Source organism: Vicia villosa, linkage group LG4 (assembly GCF_029867415.1).
Source record: "Vicia villosa cultivar HV-30 ecotype Madison, WI linkage group LG4, Vvil1.0, whole genome shotgun sequence".
Classification (NCBI taxonomy): Eukaryota; Viridiplantae; Streptophyta; class Magnoliopsida; order Fabales; family Fabaceae; genus Vicia; species Vicia villosa.
In genome coordinates, this window is record NC_081183.1 from 136,164,339 (window position 1) to 136,171,284 (window position 6,946).

Sequence of the window (6,946 nt, forward strand, 5' to 3'; positions counted from 1 at the left end):
CCGCTATTGCATTCAGATATATATGATAATTGGTTTTGGTCCAATCCAAAAACCCAATCAAAACGAGTTCACATGAGATGTTTTATACACTTATACTTTAATCAATTTTTAAAGGACATTTAAATTTAAAGATTTGATCTACAGAGAAGTCTTTGATCAAAAGACTTTGAATTCAAGTCCCATACTAATCCTCTTCAAGGATGTTAAATCAAATGTTTCAATGGCATTTGTTAATAACATTTTTATTAATTTATTTTTGTATTATTTTTTAGATAACATTTATTGTTTTTATCTAGTTAATAAAAAAAAATGGAAAACGACACCTTAGGTGGGGTTGTGATTCCTTTATATAAAGCCTTCTCCACCATCTCTCTCTCCCTTCAACTCAACCTCCAAATTAGTGAAGGGACACCTCACCCACCATCCACAACCCACTCACCCTTCTCTTCCTCTCCTCTCAACCCCGTTCCGTTTCCTTCTCCACCTTCCACACCATTCCTTTTCAACTCTCTCTCAAAAATCTCACTCACTTCAACAATTTCTCTCTCTAGAATCTAATCTAATCTAACCATAACTTCCCTTCTTTCATTCGAATCCATCTTGAATCCAAAAAAAATTTCATTCTCTCCCACATATAGAAAACCACAAAAATATACACAAACTTTCCAACACTCCTTTTTTCCATAAATTCAGTTCCCAAACCAAACCAATCTCCTTTTCATTTTTGCTCTCTTTTTTCTCTCAAAAATTTCAGATTTGTCATCGGAACATGTCATCTCCTATGATCTCAAACTCAACAACCAGCGACCGATCACACCGAATAAAGAAAAAGAAGAAAGCCCTATCAAACTCCCAACAACAGGTCCAAGAACAACAACAAAGACTAACCAAATGGAGATCACAGGCTCAACAACAAATCTACTCTTCCAAACTACACCAAGCTTTAGCCAGAGTCAACCTCTCCGGCACCGGTCCTCGCCGCGGGAAGGCCGTCCGAGAAGCCGCCGATAGAGTTCTCGCCGTCGCGGCCAAAGGAAAAACCCGGTGGAGCCGGGCCATACTAACCAACAGACTGAAACTCAAGTTCAGGAAACAGAAGAGACATCATCAACAGAGAGCCCTCGGCGCTGGTCCATCCCGGTCTAAAAAAGCCCGGTTCGGTGTTTTGCGTCTTAAGGGAAAAACCCTCCCAGCGGTTCAGAGAAAAGTTAAAGTCCTGGGCCGGTTGGTTCCCGGTTGCAGGAAAGAACCTTTACCGGTTATTCTTACAGAAGTTATTGATTACATACCGGCTCTTGAGATGCAAGTTTGAGCCATGGCAGCTCTTGCTGATTTCCTCGCCGGCGCTTCTTCTTCCGCGGCCGCCGCCTTCCCGCCGCCGAGTTAATAACATTTAATTTTCGCCATATATTCCAGCTATCATTTTTTTACTTCTTAATTATTATTATTATTTGTCTCAGTTTCAATCTCACATTTGCAACAAGAATTTGCTAAATGCTAATACATCTACTTAGTATTATATATCTTCTATATTTCTTGTACCAGTCATACAGATCAAAATTCCAGAAAGCCTTTACGCAAAAGCAATTTAAAGCCTTGCTAATGGTTGTTAAATTGGTTAGCTATAGCTAGGTTGTGTATGCATGTGTATATTATCATTATCTTGAGATTTTGCAGTTGAACTATTCTGAGGCAATATTTGTGTGTAGTTCTGAAAGAGAAACTCAAATGAGTCACGGCAAGTATTTTTCTTAATTGGTATGGTCTTATGATACTCAAAAGTGTTTTGAAGTATAGATAGATAGATAGTACATCATAACATAACACAACACGTGATATCATGATTCATGTCTGTCTTGGTACTGAATTTCTGAGAATCCAGAATTTATTGGTTTTTTTAGATCTTAATCTCAGTCAGTTCACAGTTCACAGTTCACCACAGAGCTGTACATGCACAGGTTATCCTGTCATGCTAGTATGCTACTGTGGGTGTTTAGTTAGAATTTTTTTTCATGTATGGTAAGTTAAGCAGTTTTTACCCTAGGCTTTTTTTAGATGCAAGGTTTTGAAAATGATATTTCTAAGAAGTGATTTATGGTAGATTGTTTTGTGAAAGTAATCAATTATAGAAGTTGATGAATAACAATAAGGTAACTTAACTACACTCTACTTTCTGTATAAAGTGTTGCCGAAAGTGCCAAAAACAAAAAACATGCTTATTCGACACAATATAATGGACCCATGTGGCATGTTACCTCCCACTTTGTACAACACTGATGATGATATTTGACATCACCTACATCTTTTTTCTTTTATAATAATGCCACTAACTTTTCCGTTCTCCTCATCCTTAAATTCTTTTTTTTAACGTAATATTGTTAATGAAGTAGAATACATTTAATCAATATGAGATGGCATAAATGGTACATACTCAGTGCAATGCCTCTTGACTATTTGGTTAGGTTTGATTAAGGAGAATTATAATTTATATTTATAAACAGTTAAGGTTAATATTATTAGTAATTGTTATCATTTAATTTAAAAAATAACAAAAATCTCTTTTATTTCAATTAGGATTTATTTTCTCATCACTTTATTCAAGCCCAAACACTTTCAAAACAAATTAAGAGAGAGCAATACTCAGACATTCTCAGCATTGGGGGACCATCTAATGTATCTCCTAACAAAAGCACTCTATCTCACAATTCGTGATAGGATTTTCCAACCACTAAACTCTAGTGATTAATTTTTCAAAAAATACATTTGAATGATGTTGAATATTACAACTCAATTAGACAAATCTTCTATGCCAAATTAGACAAATCTTCTATGCCAAGTTACTGAAATATAGAGGTGTACATATAGATTCCACTTGACACAAACCTAACACTCTAAGGATCTTCAATGTGTATACAAGAGTGCTTGAATTCCAATGTTTGTTGTGTCCTTGATTATCTCCAACAAAAAATATGATTTAGTTTGTTACAAATTCAAATTTAAATCTCTTTAAATCTGATTTGATCTTCACTTATGTCCAATAAATCATATAATCATATTGTTATCTTAATAATAATAAAATCTGATCTGATCTTTGATCATAGGTTCTTCCAAAATGCAACAGCAGAGGACTAATGAGCCAGGCCCAAATGCCGAGCAACATGCTGGGACAATGCATCCAACATGTGTTCCTTTTGCACCTTCATACAACTTTAGCAAGCTAGATCAATCTTTAACACTTTGAACACTTCTTACTTGTTGTTTTGCAAAATGCAGCCAACCCAAAGGGCATTTCACAAGGAACTTCACCTTGGACACCACTCCCGTTCTTCCTTGCTATATCAAATTAGATCTAAATACAAAATTGTAATGTAGATTACGAGGTGTCATTCTACTTCCAATACCAACCCCCATCCTTCTACTAATAACTTGATACATAAGTATGTGATTGGAATTAATTCCCCTATACTGTTTGAGGCATGTTCTAAAAAAAAGGTTATAAGGTGATTACATTCTATTATGATGTATTTTATCACAATAGATTTTGTATTTTCTCCCTCACCAAATGTGGTATGTAAGTCTATGTACGAATGATCTCAAGTTACTTGCTAAAGAATCCAGGAAGAATTTCTTGGCGCTCCTTCATGATTTCCTTGGGAAATCCCAATCTCTTAAAGAAATCCTAAAATATTATGTTGGTCGATTTCTATGTGTCCATCCTTGCCAAATTTATTTGATAATCAATAATAACTATTGAGATCACCAACAGATTAAGGTCGTTGAGGTGCACCCTTCCAAAAACCTTGAAGTTATGCAAAATGGTGATGTTCTTACAAAGAACAGAATCCCACCATGTTACGAGACAAAGTTGATCGATATTGAGGGCATATTTATTTATTCGAGCTTCTCACTCAACTATTCCATTATATTAGAGTTTGACCTAACGCATCCTTACAAAACTGCTTAGTAAGGTGAGGAGTGTCACTCTATATAAACTCTTTCAATGCTCTATCTCCAACCAATGTGGGACTTTAGGATCTTCCTAATACACCCCTCACGCCCAGCATTCTCTTTGGGCTTGGTGCGTGGATATTAACAGTGGATGGCCCATGGTCCGATCGATAGGCTTTGATACCATATTAGAGTTTGACCTAACACATCCTTACAAAATTGGTTAGTAAGGTGAGGAGTGTCACTCTATATAAACTCTTTCAATGCTCTATCTCCAACCAAGGTGGAACTTTAGGATCTTCCTAATACATTAACATTGACTTTCTTATTATTTTCATGCCTTTCATTCACCTCATTATTATGCTTTTTTTCCTTCCCATGTCCTTATGTAGGTGATTGACTCAATACCTTGTCGAACTAACCTCCATCTTGTCCATGTACGTTCCTTCACAAATGACCTTCTTGTAACATATTTTAGATATGCATTCTAAGAGTAAAACAATATTATATATATCATGTGTTTATTGGATTTCATACCATTGACTTGCTTTGTTTTCCACTAGACAGTGATCAGGGGGAGGGAGATGATGTTTGATAATTTGAGTATTCATAACCTCCTTAAGTATTTGAGCCACATTTTATTCAAAGGAGTGGAATTGTCTTCCTTGATGTTCCTATTAAGGTGTACCTCGTGGTTAGGTTGACATGGCTTTTCCCGATCATTCTCCGAGTCTTCTTCTTTTCATAGCCTTGTCATTACCTCATTCTCTTTGCTCGTCGTTTATTAAATTCTTTGAATATCCATGGAATATTTATATTAAGTACCCTTATCATCCTATTGTTCTTATATGCTCTCATTTGTCTCACGTTCATGAAGGTTGCCTTGGGGAAAGTTATAGCTTCACCAAAAGTTCACAAGTTTAAAGTTTTTACAAAGATCATGACAAAGATATCTTTGTTTGGCTCAACCATTTTGAAAGTGGCACTATGGAAACAAGTTAGGTAAATAACCATAGGCTCTATTGAGCGTTGTTGGACATCAAACAAATATGTTACCAAGAAATGAACCCCAATATTCATTGTAAACGGGGCAATAAAGATAGAGTTTTCATGTCTTCGAAGCTCATGGGTGGCCAAGAAGAAAGCCATATTATCCACTTATGAGATAGAATTTTCCAAGTTCTCGCAAAGAGTTTTAAACTCGGGGGGTCGCCAACTCAACTTATAGACATATGATTTTGAACCACTAAAGTTTGACTTTAAGGGTCATGCGTGTCTTTTAAGAGTTAATAACAAATTCTCGCATTGAGACTAGTGAATTCGACATGTATACACCACTTGTTTTGTGCCTTCCTTACTAATATCACGTTAGGTCTCCACGAAGGATATTTAATATCCATTTTTTAATCGACACTTGTTAACTTTTGAACTTCTTTGTCCATGGTTTCTTTGTTTTCTTTGACAACCATATGTTTTCTCTAGCACACTGGCTTAACCAAGGGATCTATAGAGAGTCGAGACACACCATTTTGGTGTAAATGTCAAGCATATCTAAAGGAGCCCAAACTAATAGATTGGATTTCCCTCAAAGCAAGAAATTCGAAATTAATAAACGATGAGCAGACAGCCGAAAATGTGCCTGACTAACGACCGCAAAGACCGAGCCGGTAGATATCCTTACAAAACAAAAACGGGGGGCATTCCCCCCGAGATACATACCAAAATCACAAATGGCACGCAGGCCAGACTCTTAACAAAAACTTCAAACACCTTCCTCTATCTGGGTCTCATCGGCCTCCTGAGTTACGGATTCCTCCCCACCGACCGCGAAATCTGGAGAGACGATATGGTCACCCTCCACTCGGTGATAAGGATCGGCACCCTCGGTTACCAAATCCACCCCAGGGTTCTTCAACTTAAGCTGGGCCGCGGTGGAGTTATATGTATCCTCGGCAGCAGCCACGCAGTTGTTTACGGTGATTTCCGGTAAACAACCGCTAGTCTTCCAAACTATAATAAATATGATTTGGTTACTTGCAGGATCGACTAGATTGATCCTAGGACACATAGTCAAGAAGATTGTTATCAATGTTCATTTGAATCATATTCGTAATTTGTCCTCTTCGATGAGTATTGTTCGATTCAAGAATCTTGGTAATTGCTTCGTTATATGTAATTATAACTTCAACAAGAAAAATAAATAACATAACATATGAAACTTAAAAATTGTTAAAACATAAAGGATCTTAAACTGCAGAAACGTTAAAGACTTTAAAAGTAAATGATCATGAAAGTAAATTCGAAAGTAAAATAAAGATACAGGAATGTAAATGACAAGAAATAAATGGAATGCAGTAACTCAGAAATGTATTCGAAAATGAAATACAATACACATGTATTAAAATGGTGGTGTCATACGTACATTTTCTCAGCGAACTCTTTCTCGTAACACTTGATACTTGAGTAAATATGTGAGTGATTTGTACAAAATGAACACACGGAATCCTAACATAAAGACCCCTATTTATACTAGTTTCGACCTTAACGGTCCTACACTAATCTGCTGCCACGTTTCTCATCAGAACTTCCAGCGAAGCCATCTATTATTGAACGGTTACGAAACCGTCTTCGAATTTCAAATCTTCCCGCCTGAGTCCATCTTCGACGCGTGGCAGTGTATTAAACAAACACTACTAAAAAACACGCTAAGTAGTAATACTTGAATACATATTCTATGAATTTTGTCTAAGTCCCGAAGACATATGCTTTCATTAGTCTTTCAGTGTTCACTATCTTCAACGAACTTAAAAGTCTGTATCTTCGAGGCATGACCATCAGTAGCCATTCTTTCACTTTTTAAGGGATGGCCATCAGTAACCATCTTTCCTTCGATTCTCAACTCCTTAGAAGGACAATATAAAACGAAATCTTCAGCTAACAAATTGCCCCCAATAAATGCCTGTTTCGAGAATCAACAGAAATAGGCGTTTCTTGTCAT

The 6,946-nt window shown here is 36.5% G+C and overlaps 1 pseudogene; it reads left to right on the forward strand.

The window, feature by feature from the left end:
• The first annotated feature begins 363 nt into the window (after nucleotides 1-363).
• LOC131595286 (transcription factor bHLH147-like) lies at nucleotides 364-1,614 on the forward strand (annotated as a pseudogene).
• Nucleotides 1,615-6,946: the final 5,332 nt, after the last annotated feature.